The sequence below is a fragment of the Notamacropus eugenii genome, chromosome 1 (assembly GCF_028372415.1).
Source record: "Notamacropus eugenii isolate mMacEug1 chromosome 1, mMacEug1.pri_v2, whole genome shotgun sequence".
In the NCBI taxonomy this organism is placed as follows: domain Eukaryota; kingdom Metazoa; phylum Chordata; class Mammalia; order Diprotodontia; family Macropodidae; genus Notamacropus; species Notamacropus eugenii.
The window spans coordinates 703,210,783-703,220,136 of record NC_092872.1 but is presented as its reverse complement, the minus strand read 5'-3'; the positions used below and the strand labels follow the sequence as shown (position 1 = coordinate 703,220,136).

The following is a 9,354-nucleotide window of genomic DNA, read 5'->3' as shown; positions in this document are numbered from 1 at the left end:
GTCAAATGACTGATAAGTCCATTCAAGGTAAAAATATAAGACAAGATAACAGCAAGACAAACAAACCTAAAAGTAACCTTACTAGACTTTCTTATCCGTTTATTTTCTGTCCTTTGAAGGGACTCATCATGAGTATTTTTTGGCATAGAAGTCATTTTCCAAACAAGTCATGTGAACAAACTTCAATTTTGAAATTCCAATCCTAGGGAGAACCCTACAGTGAGTAGTCAGTAACCACCTTTCTCTTTCCATCATTCTACTCTCTTTTTTTCTATTTTATATTCTCAATCAAAAACATAGCTAAGGTTCATTTTCACTGCCAACAGGAATTAGGAAGGATATAGATAACTGCATCCACAGAAAATGCCTCCAAACATCATCCTGGACATTAGGTTTAAGAGGCAGAGGGTTATAGTGAAAAGCACAGCAAAGTTAAAGGTTCAGTCCTGGGTTCAAGTGCTGACACTTTCATTTACCAATCATGAGACTATAAATGAATCACTTCCCCTCTGTGGGCCTCCATTTTCTCATCTGTACAATAGGGAGCATAATACATAAACTATTTAGTAAGGTTATTCTGAAGACCAAATTGGATACTATCAATCAATCGACAAGCATTTATTAAGTTCTTACTATGTGCCAGGCACTATAAGAAGAAGCAAAAACATGTGAAAAAAACACTTCCCAGATATTAGTTATGTGATTTTCACTATATTATTAACGTTATTCAGAAAAATATATCTTACTCATGCAAAAACTCAACCAAAAAAATCACTCAAGAGGAAGAGCCAACAATTAGCAACTGAACAGAATCTGATCAGGAAACTACAACATGATGCTTTAAAAGAATTCTGTTTTGCAGGTTCTGCTGATCTGATTAGGGAAACATTAAGGAAATTTTTCCTTTCCTTTCCTCTAAATCTCAATTTAAGTAACAGAATCCTCATGAGGAAAATAAGCTATAGGACAGAGTGGCATGCAGGGTTAATAATGCCTACTCAATATTATTTATAATAATTAATCAATTAATTCTGGTTTGGAAAGGCTATGGTGAATACTCCATCCTACTGCCTGCTATGGACAAAATCAATGAGTCCAATGCTGACTTTCAGTTACACACTCACCAATCCTACTGTAAGTTCAATGGTAAATGAACACACATACCCAAAAGAAGAGATCCATCTCAAACTTCAAAACATTCTTTATGAGTACTGATAAGATTACTTGGACCCACCACTAAAACACTCTTTCCCTAACTGTGTAATCCTTTCCACTGTCCTAATGCCATGCTAGAACCAATAGTGATGAATAAAAGGAAATAAGTAAATATTCCATATAGTTTCTTGTACTAGTAAAGTCTCATTAGCTCCAGACTTCTAAGCTATTTACCTTGCAATTTCTTTGTTTAGCTTTAAGAGATGACCATAAGAGGTCTGAGGACTTGGGCCATTATGTCAATGAAAAGAAGCAACCATAGTGCAAAAAAACCTGGGGAAAGCTGGTGAACACTCTCCAAGGTCCTGAAGAGACTAAGAGACCTCAATGCCTTGCTGTTAAACTCTTAGAGATGAAAAGTTTGCCTTAGAGACTTAGCTCTGAAAAATTTTAACTCCTGGAAATATCAATTGGAAGATATTTGTGAGGAAAGGAAATGATTGGGGGAAATGAAGTACATGTGATATTTATTTTTACAGTCCTCTTTGCAGACCTAAGGTCATTTTGCTTGTTTAGGGACATAAGATCTAAGATTTATATAGCACTTTAACGTGATACATGCTATTACTATCTCATTTCATAAATAAGAAAACTGAGGCAAACAACGGTTAAGTTACTTTCCCAGAGACACACAACTAGTAAGTGTCAGAGGCAGGAATCTTCCCAACTCCATGACCAGTACTCTATCCACTTCACCACCTATTTGTTCATGGAATTTAAAGCTGGAAGGAATCTTCGAAATTAACTAGTCTAATCCAGTTGTTTTGCAGAGAAAGAAACTGAGGTCCAGGGACGGGAAATGATTAGTCTAAAGTCACATGGGTGGTGAGTGGCAACGTTGGGATTTGATCCTGTATTCTGACTCCAACTTCAGAGTTCTCTACTGTATTATGTAGCTACTTCACTTAAAGCACAACACCCACTTCCTTTCATTCAACTGAACTGAAACATCTGATTAAGTACCTGTTATGTTAAGGTACTGTTCCAGTACACAGAGGATACAAAAGCAAAAAAGAAAAATCTACTGCCCTCATGATCCTTCTATCTGCCATCATATAGAATTTTATTTACTCATCAAATTACTATGGCATGTTTGTGTATTTACAGGTGTAAAATGGAAAATAAAATATGTTCCTTTTTCATTCTTTCTTGACACTTAGGCTGACAGATCCCACTGAGGCAAGGGGAGTTGAGAAATTGACAAAGGAACATTTTTTATTTTTTTAAGCTGAAAAACCAAAAGGTTTCCAGGAGTAGGAAAATAATACTTTTTTGTTGTTATTACTAAATGTTTCCAGGTTCCCTCCCCCCCCCCCCCAAAAAAACCTTTTACCTCTCTAGCTTCCTCTCCCTAGAGAAGGTAAGATTGAGCTGTACTTTTTCTAGGGTTAGGTTAAGTTAATTGTTAATATCAGAGTTAGTCACTCCTTGAATGGGTAAGCTCTTTTAAGAGGATGCTGATTCTTTGTATACTTCACCCGGCTTCCTGAGTAAAGACTGGCAAACAGTTCCAGAGTTGAGTTGGGGTGAAGGGTGTTTTTTAAAAACACTGCTTTTTCAGGTATAATTGACAACTAAAAGGTAGATATTGTCAGTTTCTTATCCTTTCACTTTTGTCTGCCTTTTTTGTTTTTTTTTCTTTAAAAGCAGCTGAAAGGTACTCACCTTTACCTTTAATTGTGGGCATTTCCTTCTTTTCTGTTTCTAAAATGAGCTCTTATCAGCAGCATCTACACTACTTCATTTGTTCCTTCAGAAACTGGGCATTTTTATTTTTAAAAATATAAATCAGAGAGGGACAGAAGGGAAGGAAAATTTAAGACTTATGGAAATGACTGTAGAAAGCCGAAAAGAAATAATTTAATAAAAAATAAATAAAACAAAAATATAAATCAGATCAAATATGCAGGGGACTTAAGAAGTCATCTGCATCTTCTCTCCTCCCCTTTTGTATGTTTACTTCCCCTTCCCCCATTAGACTGCAAGCTTTTTGAAAGCAGAGATTGTCTTTCTCTTTCTTATTTGTACCCCCAGCATTTAACACAGTGCCTGGCACGAGAGATGCTTAATAAATGTTTAATGTATTGTATTGTTGTATCCAGGAAGCTAGGTGGTGAAGTAAATAGAATGCCGGGTCTGAAGTCAGGAAGATTCATCTTCCTGAGTTCAAATCTGGCCTCAGATACTTACTAGCTGTGTGACCTTGGGCAAGTCACTCATGCTGTATGCCTCAGTTTCCTCATCTGTAAAATGAGCTGGAGAAGGAAACAACAAACCATTCCAGTATTTTTACTAAGAAAACTCCAAATAGGGCAATGGAAAAGTTGGACATGAGTGAAACAACCAAACAAAAATTATTGTATCCGGCCCATTCCCTACCCAAACAATGAATCCTCCCTAAAGCATCAAATAGCTATCTGACCTCTGCTCAAATACCTCAAGTGATAGAGGAATCATTGTCTAACAAGGTGGCTCATTCTGAGGCATCTCCAATTGTTAAGAAGTTCTGCTTTATATTGAGCCAAAATCTGTCTCTCAATTAACTTCCACTCCCAGGTCCTAATTCTCTCCTTTGAGAATAAATATAAAAATCTACTTTGTCAAATATTTGAAGAGAGCAATCACATCTTCCTTAAGTCTTATTTGACGGAGGTGAAATATCACAATTTCCTTCAAGAGATCCCCCATAGAACATGCTTTCAGTTTCCTTATCCTCCCTATCACCCTCCTGTAGGTTTCTCCAAGTCCATCAATGTCTCTGTTTGCACCCAAACTAAAAACACCACTAAACATAGGATCTGACCAGTTCAACAGACATAGTGTGGAGGTGAGAGAAAGACTACATATGGTTCTAAAGGAAGGAGGGTATATTTTAGGGGAAAGCGTTTTACAGGAGTCACATGTCTTCATGTGCCTATTTCAGAAACAGACAAGGCTTAATGCCTGAATGGAAATTCCAGTGTCTGTGTTTCAGCTAATGTGAAAAATATCTTTGGGTGGCAGGTGTGTGAGTGTGCATGTGTATGTGTCCGCATAAGTGCGCATGCGCACCACACACACCCATGTGCACATGTGCCTGAAGTGTATCTGAATTTTGACTGTGGGTGGTGTGTGATGTGTGTGGGATGAGTAATCTGGGCCTGTGTATAGAATGTGTGTATTAGAGAGAGATGTATGCGGGTATGTGTGGAGGAGGAGGGGGAGAAGGAGTGTGTGTGAGATGACTCATTTTTCAGGGTGTGGGTGAGTTTATTTGTAGGGGGTGACTTTGGGTCTGAGGGATGGATTCCTGTGTGCAATGCATTGAGGAGGAAATATTTACCTTAGGAGAAGGGTATGGAGGTCAAGTAGGTGGAGAAAATTCAGTATTTCCGTGAAAGATATGTGTATGAAAGGAGAGACAGGGACAAAGAGAAGAGGAATGAAAAAGAGAGGAGAGGGGAGGAGAGGAGGAGTTGAAAAGAGGAGAGAAGACAAGAGGGAAAGGAAGAGAAGAGGAGAAGAAAAGAGAAAGAAGAGGAGAGAAGATGTGAGGACAGGTGAGGACAGGAGAGAACAGAAGAGGAGAGGGGAGAGAAAAAGAAGAAGAAAGAAGAGAGGGAAGAGAGGAGATGAGAGAGATGAAGAAGGAAAGAAGAGAGGAGAGGGAAGATAGGAGAGGGAGAGAAGAGAAGAGGAGAAAAAAGGTGAGAAGAGAAGAAAGGAGAGGGAATGGGAAAGAAATGGCAAGAAAAGGAAAGGAGAGGTGGAAGAGAGGGGGAAAAAAGGAAAGGAAGAAGGAAAGAAGAGAGAAGAAGGGAGGACAGGAGAGAAGAAGAGAAAAGAGGAAAGGGTGAGATGAGAGAAGAGAGAAAGGGAAAGAAAAGGAGAGAAAAGGAGAGGAGAGGAGTTTGTTTACATAAAAGAGGGCATGGGGAGGAATTACAGAATCAAGGCCTAATGGAGCTAGAAGGGGCCTTAGAAATCACCAAGTTTGGGGAAAGGAGAGCTTTTCCTGGGCGGTTCCATATATGGGCAGTGATATAATGGACCTGTTTCTATTTCCACAGCAATTCATGTGAGTGGTATGTGGGCCCAGCCCCGTGTGTTTGTGTGGGGCCTCCCAAAGGTCCTGGTGATGGTCTACAAGTGAACCTCACCTCACATCAATAAAGAATGAGTGTCATTGCCTGGGAAAGAGTGAGACTAGAGAAAAGCCTGGTCAAAAAGTCTCCACTTTAAATGGATTCCATACAGATCCCATCTAAATGCAGAGGATATAAGCCATTTGTGCATTATTTATGAAAAATACTGTTTCCCCAAGTCAGCACTGAGAGCAGAGCTGGAGCTGAAGCTCTCCTGATGTTCCAGCTAAGAAGCAAGGAAAAAGCAGGATTAGTTTCAAAACCATTAATTCATTAGGATGCCGCTTCCCAAACTCTGTCATGCTTGAGCCATCTCTTTCCACTAGTTGATTACTGAAATGTTCAAGGGACCACTGTTTGTTTACCTTAGACAGGAAGTTCAGCTTTCTGGCTAACTGTGATCCCATGATTCTCCTAGTCTCCCTTAGAAATGGAGTTGATAGCATTGGTGCATTACCTGGCTGGCAGATAATTTTCAATAGACACCTCTTTCCTAATGAGAGAGGGGTAATTTACATTCTCAGGCTGAGGTTAGTATTACTGGGCAGGGAGTCCAAGGAGATGCACACAACAGAACGTGATTGGAAAAAAAAAGCTGCCCAGACCAGGTACCCTAGCAACTACCTTTGCTCTTATTGGGTAGAACTGAAAAGAGTCGAGGCTCATAGACTGTGAGAGCTGTAAAGAACCTTAGCAATCATTTTGTCCAATCTTTCCATTTTGCAAGAAGGAAAACTGAGGCCCAGAAGGAAAAATGATCTGTCCAAGCTCACACAGCTAGTAAGTGACAGAACTGGGAATTCAAACCTAGGTTTTCTTGATTCCAAGTTCTGTGGTTCTTTCTTATACTTTCCTGCCTTAGAATTTATAGTGAAAATCATTGACCCACTCCTGAAATAGGCTCAGCTACATCCAGGTCATCTATGTAGGGCTTTGGGTAATGTGTGAGCAATGAATCCTATGAGATCCCACAGGAAAGAAACGTCTCTCATGTTAACACTTTGAATCCCAAACTTCCTGACCAGCATGTGCCAAAGCATAGACCAATCATTTCTACTTAGGTTTGCTTTTCCTAAAAGGATAGATAGAAACTATCCACAAAATCCTCCCTCTCTTCCCCTACTTGTGGGTTATCTGGAGATGATGCTTCACTCCTGGGATTACATCATTTATCCTGAGACTCTAGAGACTTGATAAAACAAGAGATCTGGATCTTTACCCAGCATGTCCCTCTCTCCCTCACCTCTCATCTAAAGCTGACCCACAAAGAGTTAAGGAGGAGGTTAGCTGTTCTCGAAGCCTATTGGGAACTTCCGGCCTCTTGCCTCTGTAGGACTCCTGAGCATTCTGTTTGGGGGAAGGGTCCCTGCAGGGCTCTCTAGTCAGTGCCCTGTGGGTTACAGCTCCTCCCTCTGCACAGGGTACATGCCAGCTGGAAAGTACAAGTTGCCTGCTTCTCCCGTCCACATACATCTGCTGCTGAAGCCCCATCACCCACACATACACACACACACACACACTCACACACACATATACACAGAGCCCAGGAACTGGGGAAAGCTTTTGCAATCTAAGACCCAACTCCTTTGCCCTTAGAATCCCACCACTGGGTCACAGCTTGGCCCATCTTTGTTGTTTTTTTTTTTTTAAAAAAAAACCCATCCCCAAAAGCAAGGTCTGTGATTAGGGTTTGGCAGGGTTTTGATAGGCAGGAGAATTATATAATTAAGTGCACCAGACTCCTCCTCTTTGTTTAATAATGAGCCCTTCCTTTCAGTTGCATAAGCCAAAATAATCATCACTTCCCAGCCCTACCTCACCTCTGTATATGTGACTGTCAAGCGGGTGTTGAAAGCTTTTTTCATGTGGCCAAAACAATAAGGACCAAAGCAGAAAATTGAAATGTGCTTCCCTGATCAACCCCCATCCCTCCAAGAAAGAAACATAAAATCACTGCATTTGCTCTTCTCCCGCCTAAGAAATAAACATGCTTCTTCCACCAAACCACTACCTGTACCTCACCTTAGCTCAAAACTAAGACAGGGGATTGGAAACTCTCCTCCAAGATTTGTTCAGTCCCAAACAATCAACGCTCAGTATGCCTCAGATGTTACTTATGGAGAATATAAAGAGTGTCAGAGCATGGAGACATGCAAGGAGCGCACGCAGTATCACAGACACCAACAGCCATTAACAGCCTTAAATCTAAAGCACTTGGAGCTCTCAGAACTGATCTTGACTCTGTTAGCATCTTAAAAAATTAGATGAAGAAAAGATTCCCTAAACTCCAGGTGAAAATTAATCCAAGTACTTCAATCAGAGCTCCAGTAGCATCCAAGAAACAGATGGGCCTCACAGGCTGCCTGGTCTGACAGTATTAGCCTAGGTCCAACCCCCTAGAAGTTTATTGGCCTGGGTTATTTTCTGGGGTTGCTCCCTTCCCTCCCCCCCACCCACCCACCTCCACTACAGCATTTCAAATTTCTCAGTGGCATTTTTTCAGGTTACATGCCAAACTGGGAAGGGCCCTTGGAAGCACATGAAACCAAGAATCCAATCCCTGAGCCCAGATATTGGTATGCTAAGCCCAGGCCTGAAACCAGGGAGCCTCTTCCAAAGGGATGAGAAGGCTGGTGGAGAAGGCAAAGGACCAGGGACCCCAGCATGGCCGCTCAGCTGCCAGCTTGACCCACCAGTAGGCCCCCTAACTTGACAGAGTACAAGACAAAACCCCAGGCCGAGTAGTTCTCCTGTAAGGCCCACTCCACCCTCCTCTTAAGCCGACACTTTGCCTTCTAGTTTATGATGGTGCAGTGAACACTGGCATCTTTTCCCCTCCCATCCATTCTCAGCCACGAGGCGAAAACCACCCCCTTCCCCTTGGCTTCCTGGACACAGTCCGAGAGGGGCACCAGGCACCACCACTGCACTGCACCCCCACTGAACATATGGAGCAAGCAACCTGTGGCGAGAGGGCCAGGAGCCTCCCTGGGCTTGTCTCTGGGCCTCTACAGCACCGCCGCCAAGAAAGCGGGCACCAGCAGCCCAACTAGCAACAAGAACCCAGAAAAACACAATAAAATAAAGCGAATTAGAGAAAAGAGACGTTAAGACTCCTGGCTGTGCAGGGAGCGACCCTCCCGCCTCTCTTCTCACCCACCTCCCTCCCACTCCTCAAGCACTCTGGGCTGGCGCAGCACCCACCTCCATCCGAGTAGGTCTCCGTCCCATAACCGTCCTGTAATCCATTGCTCCAGGTGCCTTCGTACTTGGCCCCGTTGCCTGTACACTCCCGGACCCCGTAGCGTCCCTTAAAGCCGTGAGTCCACTCTCCCTTGTACAGCCACTTCCCCTTGCTCTCCAGGCCGATGCCATGACGCTTGCCCTGCGCCCAGGTGCCCTGGTACGTGTTGCCGCTGGGCCAGGTGTAGACCCCCAGCACCTCGAAGCCGTGACTCCAGGAGCCGGTGTATTCTCCTTGGCCCTTGGGGCCAGTGCAGATCCCATGGCCGTGCGCTTTGCCGTCCTCCCAGCCTCCACAGTAGGACCCTCCATCATCAAAATTAAACCTACCCCCACTGGACATGCATGTAATTCGGTTTGCAAATCCCCCAAAAGGTGAAAAATAAAAAAAGGGGGGAAAGGAACAAGGTACAAGAAACAAATTGTTTGTTTGTGGTCCCTCTGTCTTTAAAGAAGAAAACAGAAGAGAAAAGAAAAAAAGAGAGCCGTCTTCAGCTGCGGCGGCGCCGGCTTCGGGGGAATTCAAGTCAATTTCTTGCGATTATTCATTGTCTATCTGCGCGGATCCCGACCAGTCCCTCTTCTGCTGTTGATCCAGTATCGGAGGGGAGGAGGGAAGGGGAAGGGAAGGGATGGGGGGAGGGGGAAAGAAGGGGGAGCAGTTGCTACAGTTTTTGGTGCAAACGGCTCCGCCTAAAAACCATCACAGGCAAAGCACCCAAGGAAAAAAGCATCATAAATAAGGGTCGGGGAGAAGCCGGTGCCAATCCCT

At 43.0% G+C, this 9,354-nt stretch overlaps 1 pseudogene; it reads right to left on the bottom strand.

Moving 5' to 3' along the window:
• Positions 1-8,114: 8,114 nt before the first annotated feature.
• LOC140519972 (junctophilin-3 pseudogene) lies at positions 8,115-9,112 on the bottom strand (annotated as a pseudogene).
• Between the last annotated feature and the right edge of the window lie 242 nt (positions 9,113-9,354).